The 12,733-nt window shown below is 36.5% G+C and overlaps 1 long non-coding RNA gene across 1 annotated transcript; it reads left to right on the top strand.

Moving 5' to 3' along the window:
- Nucleotides 1–4,330: 4,330 nt before the first annotated feature.
- On the top strand, nucleotides 4,331–12,733 carry LOC141513254 (uncharacterized). The gene is made up of 3 exons (XR_012475748.1): nucleotides 4,331–4,405; nucleotides 5,029–5,175; nucleotides 12,650–12,733. It is a non-coding gene; the product is annotated as an uncharacterized LOC141513254 (long non-coding RNA).

Genomic DNA, 12,733 nt, shown 5'->3' with positions numbered 1-12,733 from the left:
TCTTGCAGTACAACTAAACCAAAATACAACTTGAATTGTTAAGAGCAAGTATTTGCCGAGGGCCTGTTCTACCATGTAATCTTTATTTCAGCCTTTTCTGGATGAAATAAAAAATGATGGAATTTAGATGAAGATAGTGCATAGAAAACTTTATGGGGTCTGAAGACTCCAGTATCTAGTATCTGAAGACCACTTCCATCAATAAAAAATGCCAAGAACTATTGTATCATTACCCTGGTTTCAATGAAGCAATAAGATTCACAAGTCTGCAACGAAAATAAAAATACATTGTTCTTTGTAAAATTCTGTTTCTGTAATGCTAACAGAAAATAAATGAGATAATTGTCAGAGTTTGTAAAGAACTCTATATCTATGGATATGAGTGGTATTATACTAATAATAAATATCTTTATATAATCATTTATGTTGGGCATGAGATGTCCTGTTCAGGTTGCCCTACTGTCATTGCTGATAGATGAGAGATGAAAACAAATCCCTGCCCCACTCTGTTGAATTCTGTTTAAGGTATACAATGGGAAAAAAAGATAGGGATTTTTCTTCTCAAAAGCAGAATTTTTCTTACATAGCTGACTCTCTTCTCAATTGCCTGAAATGACTCAACTAAAAGAAAGCTTGTTTTTTAAAGGCTACCAGCTATGTGGCTAATTCTTCAGTTAGCAACTGGCTAACCACCCTCTAAATTCATCAAATCTGATTTGTCTGAAGAGATCCTTTTCCTAAAGGAAATGCTTCTTTTGATGCTTTTTAAATATCATTTAATCTTCACGATAAACCCTGTGAGATGAATTGTATAGTTAATATTATTCTCCCTTTTACAGATGGTGAAACTGAGGCTCCAAGAGGTTAAGTGACTTTTCTGTGGCTATACTAGTAAATGTCAGAGGTGGAAATCCCAGTCCAAGATAGCTCCAGGTCTAACATTCTTTCTACAGTATCACACTGTCTTTCATAAAGTCATCTATAAAGTGATTAAAGACCATGTTACAAAAATATTCCCAAGAAATGAAATTTGTGTGAACATTCTAGAAATATTCAAAATAAGGACAGGTGCACAATAGGACTGTCACCTGATTACCACTGAGTGTTCTTGTTTTCTTGCAGTCCAATAATGTTCATCTCTGTGAAGAGGAATGATGTCCTACAGAAAGAGGTAGAAAACCAGTAACCATCCCTAGTTGGAAATCTATTAAGATTAATTAAACTTTTGTCTAAGTATTTCAAAGGTCTTATTAGAGCATGCATATGGACCTGGTCCCAAGAGTTTCAAAATATCCTTCCTTCAAGTACCTTTTTGAATGACAAGAGAGAAAACCTTAAAAAACCTTTTTCAGCACATTCAATTTTGATCAATGTACAGCATGGAAACAATGTAAAGATTATCAGATGGCCTTCTGTGGGGGGATGAGGGAAGGGTGTGGGGGGGAAATGTAAAATTCAAAACCTTACAAAAATGATAGGTAGAAGCTACTATTGTATATAATTGGAAAACAAATAAAATATTAATTAAAAAAAGAATAACTCCACCCCCCCAAAATGGTTCCTAGATCTCATGTTAAGAACCCCTGCTCTAATATGTTATAGAACTTTGCAGTTCTATAACTACTATTCAGTAACCATATGCTTATCTACATTAATTATTTCTGTACATCAATCCTACAAAGTTGTAAGAACCTTGAAGACCCAGATTCATTTTCTTCATATTTGTTTTTTTGGTGACCCAGTAGATAGAGTGCTAGCCCTGGAATCAGGAAGACCAGAGTTCAAATGCAACCTCAAACACTAGCTATGTGACTATGGGCAAATCACTAAACGTCTGTTTACCTCCATTTCTTCAACTGTAGAATGGGACAGCAGGGTTGTTGTAAGAATCAAATAAGATTTTTTTAAAAACTTAAATTAAAAAAAAAGCTTGGTGAGTCTCTGGCTCTGAAAGTAATGCTACACAAATGATTATTCTTTCCCTTCCCCTTCCTGGGACCAATCCCTATATGGCATTGCTCGGTTATTTGTTGAATTAAATTGAACCAAACCTTCTTTACTACAGATTCCTTACACTGAGCTTTCTGCCTTTTTCATATTAGTACAAATCCCTTAAAAATATACCATCCCTCCATTGATAATATGAACAAGATATTGGAAGATAAGTTTAGCTGTTTGCCCCTGATTTTCTTATTCTAACTTCTAAGGTAAAAAAACATTATACACTGAAAGTCACAAAAAGGAGAAAATCTTAGGGAGGTTTCCCTCTGTGGATTTGCTCCACCCTAGGCTCTGATCTCTGAGTATTGGGGAATTTGATTCATTGAATATTATTTTCTCTCACACAAGAAGAGGTCAGTTGGAGGTTAGTAAAATTGGCCATCCAAGCTTGTGGTCTCTCTTTCCACCATTATCTCCCTTACAGCTCAGAGCCCAGGGCCACAAAGTTGTAATCGGTCCAGTGCTATGAAGCACCATTTTCACAGTCTCTCTCCTTTTGAGGTCTCTCCTATAGTTCGTATGAAACTTGGCACCAGATCATGCTGACTTGTTAACCTCTTGATATTATTCCATTCATTATTGACATGAGAAATAGGATTGAGTCTTGAAACAGTAGCAAGAAAAAACTTAGCTCCTGATAAAATAATGAGCCTTCCTTATTTTGAGCTCTCCTTTCCCCTTTGCTTTGATGCTTGGCCCCCCTATTATGACTCTTTGTCCACCACTGAAAAGGCCAGTGTCCTCAATTTGTGCTCAGCTGGAGAAGGAACATTGGGCTAAAGAGTGCGGGGAAGCAAAGAAATCATGCTGAGATGATATTTTCCTTTATGAGACATTTAAACCACCATAACAGAGAGAATGTCTTATAAGCTGAGCATCCGTTTTAAATATGGAAAATGTACCCTGGCTGTAGGACATTCATGGCGTTGTTGAATATTTGGAGCCTACAGAATCCAAAAGGAAAGAAGTTTTGTCCTATTAGACAACTATAAATTATAGAGCCATAATAGATAAAAAATAAAAGGGAGAAATATTAGAATAACTCTCCCCTTTCCACTCCACATCCCATTATTTGACAACTTCATTCACCAGATACCTTTTTAAGTGCAACATATAGAATGGGAACCATGCTAGGAGTTGCAGAAAAGACAAAGAAGATGAGTTGATCCCTGGCCGTATTGTACTTAGAGTCTAATAATATGACCCCTTCTGTGAATTCCTATAAATGACAGGAAAGAGTTTTCTTCAACCATTATTCTCAGTTATTTTATCTTTGCAGTTTTGGTGTAAAAGGTATACCATTGGTAAAGAGGTGATTATCACTGCCCTTTCATTTAGGAAAGGAAGGCTTTGGGTAGGAGGTAGGGCAGGTGTACATTTTTGAAGATTTGTAGGAAAGCACTTTATTAAGCCAATGAAAGAATGACGTTTGGGATGACACAAAGAAAGAAATCTAGATGAAGAGAATGGCAAGAAGTTTAGACTAAAGATGTTATCGGATAATTAAGAGAAGAAGCATAAAAAATAGAGACCAGTTTATATAGAGCTCATAACCATATCTGGCTGATGTTTTCTAAATATCACGTCTTTTTTTGTAAAAAGTTTACTACTTTTGATTTATCCTATTTATGTCTTTAATGATTATCAATCATTATTAATAGTGAAACGACGTTCTTATCTGATTGGCCAGATCACCAAAAAAAAAAAAAAAAGATCTTTACATTTAAATAGTTAAAACCGTTAGGAATTACTGTTTGGAATTTCACTGTTTGGATTGGCCAGAGGCTGGTAATACTGAAAGCACATTGATATAACTGACCCTGTGAATTAGGAAACTAAAGTACTTCCAGCCCTTCCTGTCAGGCCAGGATTTTGCCTTCACCATTCACCAATCAATACATAGAATTTCCTAATGCTGCTTCCTACTAGTCTTTCTGAGGTTAGTCTCATTTCAGAAAACAAACGAGTGGAGCTAGAATCTGTAGACTCTTTACTCTTGTCCCTCCAGCTTCCTATCCAGGGAAAGGAGCCACCCTGGTCATGGCTGATGGGCAGCATGGTGGTGGCGGTGGCAGTGGCGACTTCTGCTGCAGCGGTATCTTCTTAGCTGTGTCTTCTCTTAACCTCTTACAGCATCGGAAGCTATAACAAGGGGCCAGTCCTAGGGGCTTCGGTCAGGGTTAGTGACAGGGGAGCTGCTCCAGCTCGGTGTGTGCAGTTAGCCTTCCTGGATCAATACTTTAGTCTTGTCATGCTAATTGCTTATTGGTTGACATTCATGATCCTTCCTTTGCTCCCTCCCTATGTGAACTCTTTACAGCTGGAACGGCAAGATGCAAAAATTCTGAATCTTCAAAGCGAGATCCTGCTCCTCCATGAGAAGAGGGATGGCCTGGCAGCCAAGGTACCCATTTTCTTTTCACCCTTAAAAGCTTTCTATCTGGCATGATAACAGGGGGCACCAGAAGAGATAGAAGTCTTGGCTAGGATGGATGCCCCTGGGTCAGCCTCCACAGCAACACGTAGATGGTATAGAGGGTGATCTTTTAAGAACAAAACCAAACCATTCCCTTCCTCCTTGCCCCCCCAAAAGCATCCCCAACAATCTTATAACCAATTGCAGCCTTTTGCTTCCCTCAAGTCTAGCCAATTTCTCTCCCTCCACCCCTTCCCAAGGAACTGTGTACCTGCAGCAATCTTCTTTGCTCCTCAGAATAGGTCATATCAGAGCTGCCGATGTGTGTGTATGTGCATGTGTGTGTATATATGTGTGTGTGCATGTGTGTGTGTGTGTGGGCGCGCAGTGGGGAGGGGGGATCACGCCTACCATATTGGCTTCTTGTCCCTGGAACATCAGGCTTTGTGGTTGTCCGGGGCTGTCCCTCCACCACCGTGACCACCACAGCTACCCCTACTCATGGCCCAGGTAGCTTCAGGCCTGTGCTATTCGGGGCTTTGTTAAGCTGTTTAGTATTAATTGATTTTTTTTCCATTTTTTTTCCTTCCTTTCCCTGGGCGGGTCAATAGCTGGATGCTCAGGAGCAGAGGAGTTATCCACTGCAGCCCAAGCAGAGGGAGACGCAAGCTGAATTGGAACAGAAATGCAGCCCGATCTGGCAGCCCCCACAGGACCAGGAGGCCGGCTGCCGCCTCCAAGAGGAGCGCCACAGACAGGTGGGTAGAGAGGCTCCCATCTCATCTTCGGGAGTGGGTAAGTTATTTTTTTTTCTCTCTTTGAAAGAAGAAGCTAATAGTAGCAAAATCCTTCTTTCTGGCTTCTAAGATTTCACAATTTTAAGCTAATTTCAAAGAATCTATAAAGATCAGAAATATGAACCTTGGCTCCCCCAGTGGAATAGAAGCTCTGTGGGAAACGAGGGGCCTCGAGATAGAAGGGAGAATATGAAATATCCATGCTGCCTTCTGATCCAACCCCCCATTCCAAGGTCTAGCTTCTGTATCCAAGCAGATGGCCTGAGTATTGATCCCCACCTCCTACTATTGATTTCCTCCAGGGGCCAAGAATAGGATGGCCCTATAGAAGACAAGAGGGGAAAACAAGACCCTCCCAGAGGGCAGAGCAGCCCTAATCGGTGATAACAGTGTTAAGTGGTCAGCCAGGAGATGAGGTTTGCTCAGATCTATTGATCCGTACTCCCTTGGGATATAAATCTTTCTGAATTTGCTTCAGTGGATATAAATATTTATAATTAAAATAGCCTGGGAATCTCTTGCAGGCACAAGTAAGTGACTCATCTTATGGGGTAAGCTTCACACTACTCTCCTCTCCTCTTCTACTTTTTAGCATCCCCTCCCCCCACTCCTTTATTTGTGCATGCTTTTCCATTTTGTGCCACTATTGCCAAGCCTCTGTGCAGCAAGCCTTTAGCTTGCAGATTCTAGCAGAAGCCAGAAAAAATCTATTTTTTTCCTCAATGCAGATTCCCATTAGGGAGAAAGTGCCACTCCCATGGGCGCTTCCTCCCTAAAAATCTCCACCACCCAAGGTACATTTAGAAATCCAGACTCTAAAAGGGATTGGGATTAGGGCAAGAGTGAGGATCAAGAGAGGACAGAGAAAATAATGATCTCTTTGCCAATTTTTTCTACTTTGGCAGAAAGTGGACGCAATAGGAAATATACCTCATAGTAATCAGGGTTGAGAAGCTTTATGAGGCTTATGATGAGAACTGCATGTGAAACCTAAGTAAATACTTCATCCGACCCCATATACATACATTCTCAGTGTCTCCCAAATAGGAAAATTTATCAACCTATATGAGAAATTCAGAGCATGCCCCACCCAAAAGTATGGGGGAAACAAAATAATTTGGATGATCGGTTGGGTAGCAGAGCAAAGGAAGCCAAATAGCAAGACCAGAATCATTAACCAAAGCCTTTTCCATGACCAACAGTGACCTTTTAAAGGACTCAAGTTTTTCCATCTTTACTTTTGGTATTTGAGGTTGAATCTGAACACACAAGCTTGAAATGGCTTATTAAGCTTAGTTTGTCAACCCAAAATCACTACTGGGTTTGATATCCAAAGACCAACTCTGTGTCTGCGGAACTTACAATGCTCTTCTCAGGTTTATGAGCTGATACAACTGTGGGTGTGTTGGGAAAGCTTGGTCAATCATATGCTGCTAATCCCTGCTTTGGGTTTTTCATTCACTTTCAAATTTCTACTTGCAAAATTATTTGGTGGGTCCCCAGCTTTTATGCTAGATAAGGTTGTTGTGTTAGTGACTTTGTGGACATGAAGTGATGAGAGCTGAGTTTGCTTTCCCATGTTTCCAGTTACTCATCATTGTGGCACATACATATGTGAACTGAAATGTGTACCATTTCCATGCAAATATCTCTTTGTACCTATAAAAAGAAACCTGTAAATCAAGTTAGAGGATGCAGTATATCCCTCTCCTGCATTAACCGTCCTGGTTGCCCATTAAGCTTTGTCTTTTTATTCAGTGGAAATAGTTATTGAGTCCAAGACTAGATCCTTTCCCAATTGTAAAAAGAGGTTCAGGGTTAGTAGGCTGTTGCCATGGGAAGCCAAGGTTCAGTCTTTTGGACTCCACTTGACTCCAGTAATTCATATAGACTATAAGTCAAGCAGATATTATCAGAATAGCCTTGATGTAAAAATGTTTTTAGGTAGCTTTGTGTATGAGCTTTAGAAACACTCTAAATTAAAATGGAAGAATGTTATAATTGGTAACTTATATGTTTCTGCAGTAACACCAAAAATTCAATATGGTTTTCTTTGTTTGATTTAAATGGCGACATCCAATAGGTGAAAGGTATATTCTACTGTCGAAATAAACTTTTAATGTTAGCCTGGGGAACAGGAGACAAAGCCTAGTAATTAAACTATAATCTTTCACATGCTTATAAAAAACATAATTAATCAGAGGAAGATCTGTTTAGGAAGAAAAATCTGACCTTGGCAATTTTTTTTCCTGGTGTTTACAGTTTTTGTCAGTAATGGTATTATTGCAGTTAGAAATGAGTGTATTTAGTAGAAATGAAGTAAGTTTTGGACTTTAATGATCACCACTAATTAAATGCAAACTTGTAACATGTGAGTTAGGGAACTGTTTGGTTGAGTGTGCTACATAAACCATCCTATCTTATAATATTGTCATTCCAGATCAAATCTCAAACCTTATTCTAGCAGGGATAAGTGAAATAACACATTGGGGGTGTGGACCAACAGTCTCCAGTCTCCCAGACAGTGGAAACCAGAGAGTATTTCCTTTGTCAAATATGTGTCTGTATTTTCTGTTCCAATTATTTTTTAATCTCTTCCTATCCTATATATATATTTGTCAAGGCAATGGGGTTAAGTGTCTTGCCCAAGGCCACACAGCTAGGTAATTATTAAGTGTCTGAGGCCGGATTTGAACTCAGGTATTCCTGACTCCAGGCTGGTGCTCTATCCACTGCTCCTCCATCCCATATATTTTAACAAATTGAAAAGATATATTTATAATGCTTTGTAGAGGTTGTATGATATTAAGGTTAGCCATGGATAGAGTATTTTACTTAAGAAGCATAAGATCCAGGTTAAAGCTTACAACCTCTTATTAGCCACATGGCAAGAGCGAGGCACTAAAGCTCACTGACACTCTCCTTATCTGTAAAATGGGTATGCTACTTGCACGGCTTACATCACACAGTGCTCTGAGAAAGAATGCTTTGCTATGCTTAAAGTACTCTGCCAATGAGAATTATTTATTACTTATGTAATCCTTTATACTTTTCAAAGCATTTTGGCAGATAGTCTCATTTTCTCCTTACAAGGCTCACCAGAGGGGGTATGGTTATCTGCACTTTATAGGCAAGAAAACTGAGTCACCAAGAAATTAGTTGATTTGTGCAAGCCTAGATCTCATGTCTACAAATATCACTAGTTTCTCAGCAATTGTGATATATTCATGTAATCTCGTTAACACCTAAGAATATATATCAGCACTATGAATATATATATATATATATATATATATATATAATACATAAAAATACATAAATATTAGTTGGTCTTAAACTATCATTAAACTTCCATTTTCTCTGGAACAGTGTATAAGTAAAATGTTTCAGGGGTCAGTACAACTTTGACTTTTAATAAGTTATTGTCATTACTCCATATGAACGCGCAGATTGTCATTTGAACATTTTTAGCCACTATCTCCAAAAATTGTTCACTACATGCACATCCAATAAGTTTTCTGCATCTGGGCTCATCATGAGCTTTTGTACATGAGAATCTGGTGTTTGACCTGACTTATTGGTTGTACATTGCATTTTTCTATGCCTACTAATAATAGTTGCCAATAGAAAAAGACCACCACATATAGATTCAGAGTATAGATTGAAAACATTGGTTTTGTTTCTTTGGTTGCATGGTTTTTGGAAAAGGGGGGATGGTTGCAGAACATAGCCATTTCTAACATTAAATCTCCTTGACTCTATATATGTTTATAATAGATTTTTATTTTCCTGCTTTCTCAATGGGAGTGGAGGAAAGAGAGTTTGGAAAGAAACAATTCAGATCTAAAAATAAAATAATATTGAATTTCAAAAAAAAAAAGAAAAAAACTAAATTGGGATGTCAGCTAAAGAGCATTTCCCTCATGGGATACTCTCCCGCCTTCACACAGCCAAAGATTCTCTCCTAGGTCTTGTTCAATGTCCCTCCACCTTCCCCTGTCACAATCACCATTAGGAGAATGACCCTGTCCTAAGTTTTCAGAATATTTAAATGACATTTCCTTTGGACTATTTGGTCTTTTATTCTTTCAATAACCTATCAGATGTGTGAGGTAGATTGAAGCTCAAATAACCTGTGATAAGGAGTCATTGAGCTACAGATCCATATATTCTATAAGAGACACAATAAAATATAGTACAGAGAGCTGGAATAAAAATGTGACCCTGGGTTAGTCACTTCACTGCTCTATAAATCTATTAAAAGTATACTAATAAGTATATAATCTTTATATAACTATATAATGAATATATTACATAATATTCAGTATATATCATGTGCATAAATATACCATATAAATGTATAGTATAGGAATAAATATACTATATAAACACAAAGTTTATAAATAAATGTGCCATATAAATAAATATATAAATGTCTAGTGAATAGATAATAAATGCAATAAATCTATAAAATTATACTTTACCACCAATCTTACAGTATTTTTGTGAAGAAAATACCTTTTTTAATGTAAAAAATTATTTTAACATGTAATTAGAAGGAGAATGATCTTATTTTAAAGAGAGAAAAACTGCAAACCTTAAGATGTTTTGTTAATAAGAACAATTTTTAAAAATTCCATTGAGAAGCTCTGGTCTGAGAAAGAAATTCTTTCTTTGAAATAAAAAAGAAAGGAAATAAAAGAAGAAGGAAGAAAAGGAAAGGAAAGAAATGAAAAGGACAAGGAAAGGAAAACCATCTTATATATTTATCATGATAATTTCAGTCAGAAACATACATGAGTAAAAGAACCCTATATCACAAAAATAAGAAAAATATGGAAAATAATTTGAAGTGTATTAGCCAGAATTTTTGTTTTGACCAACTTTAATTTCAAATGAACCTTCACAGAAAAGGATTACTTCTATGCTTCTTGCCTCCTGGTTAAACATAACAATTTCAAACCTCCTGGAAAAACACTATTTGATTCCTAATATGGAAGTTTTTGTGATTTCACAAAGTCAACCCTTTCCATTCTCTAGGGTCTTATTAGCTCACACAAGCTACAAAGCCACTAGAAGGCTAAAAATAAATGGCTTCTATTTATTTTAATTTTAAAAAGCAGTAAATCATCAAAAAAGCTTTTCAAAACCTGTTAGGATTCATTACTAAAAATGGAAATGATTATTTAATTATTTTTCAATTTTTATTATATAATAAAAATTCTGAGATATGACTTTAAAGTTCCTTTTACATTCTTTAACATTTGTTCAAGTTATTGGAACAAATACTTATTATTTCATTAGTTAAAATACTCTAGGGATAAAAATATTAGAGACTTTATTTTTTTAAAAAATGTTGGTACAAAAATACACATTTTAATCTATCCTTGTCTATGACTATAATAACTTAAATATGCATATATCTCTTCATTCATAATAATAAAAACATCTGATTCTCCTGTCCAATAAGAATTTACAAATTATTGGGGAGAGGCTATATTTTATTTGAATATGTGTCAAATCCTTTATTCCAGATATCTAGATTCATTTTATTATGGGTACCACCTTGACTAATATAGATCACAAACCCTCTTTACTTTAGTAAATATTGGTCTTCAAAGTTTCTGTGCCAAAAGACTTACAATAACCAATGCTATCCACCTCTAGATAGAGAACCAATGGATGCAGAATGCAAATCAAAGGATTTTTCTCCTTCTTTTTCCTTACTTTTTTAAACATGACTAGTAAAAAACTTATTTTACATTAATATATATACATGTTTAGGTACATATATGTATGTATATATAGTCAAATTTGTAATCAGTTTGGTTTTTCTTGGCTTCTTAATGGGTGAAGAGATGAAGAGAATTTAGAACGTTTAAAAAAAGTCCTTTCCTTTAAAAAAAATAAATAGATCCACAATGAATAAATAGATGAATTAATAAATAAAGAAAAAAGAATGCTAAAATGAATCTTCATTCTATCCTCTATAAAAAAAGAGTTGTCACAGTTGAAAAATTTAATACCCTAAAGTAAATCTGAAGATGGATCCCTTACCTTAGCAAGACTGGATCTGGCCCTTAGACAAGAGCAATATACATCACCATTCATTATCCCACCTCTTTCCAGCTTAGGAGAACCCATTAGTGCTAATGTTACTGTAACTTAGCTTTTGAGAGCCCCAAAGGTCACCTCTAAATCATGTTCAGTCTTCCAAGTAGAACCAATAGAAATATTTTCATATTTTCATCTCCAATGGATTTATTTGTTATAAAGTAGATAAAGAAAGCCAACATCACGTAGTGAATAGAGAACTGGTCTACAAGTCAGGAAGTTCTCATCCCAAGTCCTTCCCTCAGATATAATATGAGTTGTCACTGGCTGACACACAGTGGAAAATCACAACATTGAGGTACCCCAGGCAACTTTCTAAAATTATAAATTGAAGAGCAGTTGCTTCTCATTAACTGTTACAAAACTCAATTCTTTCCCTCTTTCAATCCCTCCCCTATTCAGCCACAAAATTGATTTTCCTAAAGTACAAGACTGACTATGTCACGTTACCCCTACTCAATATATTCTGATGACTCACTAACATCTCTAGGCTGAAATAAAAAATCTTCTTTTGATTTTCAAAGTTCTTTATACCTTAGCCCCCTCCTACCTTTCTAGTCTTCTTACACTTTATTCCCTACCATGTACTCTTAGATGTACTCTTGCTTTCCACAAACAAAACTCCATCTCGGCTCCAGGAATTTTCTCTAGCTGTTACTGTGGAAGGCTCCTTTCCCTCATTTCCGCCTACTGGTTCCCTTGGCTTCCTTCCCCTTCTAGCTAAAATTATACCTTTCTTAGGAAGCCTTCCCCAACTCCTCTTGACTTTATTGTCTTCCCTTTCTTAATTTTGTCCTATCTATCCTTTATATATAGTTTTCTGTATTTGATCACATGCTGTCACCTCCATGAGATTGCAAGCTCCCTTAGGGCAGGTCTGTCTTTTTTGGTAACTTTTTGAATCCCTGTTAGCATCATGCTAATAAATTCAATTAGCATCTATTTAATGTTTTTGATTATTATGTAACTTGCTTATTATGTTTTGTTTTATTTATGTTTGTTTCTCATTTCTTTCATAGATCCTCATCCCCTCTATTTATACTCTTGCAACCATTTCACATTTTAGATGCTCATTGTTTTTATAATAATTGATATGCTTCAAAGTTCTATCCTATGTAGCACTATATGATGGGGGAAGGTGGAGGTGCTGCATAAAAGATGAATAGGAAATATCCCTAGAGGGAATAGCAAAACTGTTCTAGATACATATATGTGAAGAAAGTATTTACTAAGCGGTTTTGCAAATGAGTATAAATGATTGCTTGGTGAGCCTGTTATAGTCATATTGGAGTGACAATGCTTTGTTTGTCATTTTTCTCAGTTTGTGGAATGTAACAGATACCTTACCCAGGCAGAGAGTAAAAACGAGGCTCTGTGAACCCAACAGCTTGAGCAAACACTTCAG

The sequence above is a fragment of the Macrotis lagotis genome, chromosome 1 (assembly GCF_037893015.1).
Source record: "Macrotis lagotis isolate mMagLag1 chromosome 1, bilby.v1.9.chrom.fasta, whole genome shotgun sequence".
In the NCBI taxonomy this organism is placed as follows: domain Eukaryota; kingdom Metazoa; phylum Chordata; class Mammalia; order Peramelemorphia; family Peramelidae; genus Macrotis; species Macrotis lagotis.
This window is presented reverse-complemented; position numbering and strand designations above follow the sequence as displayed.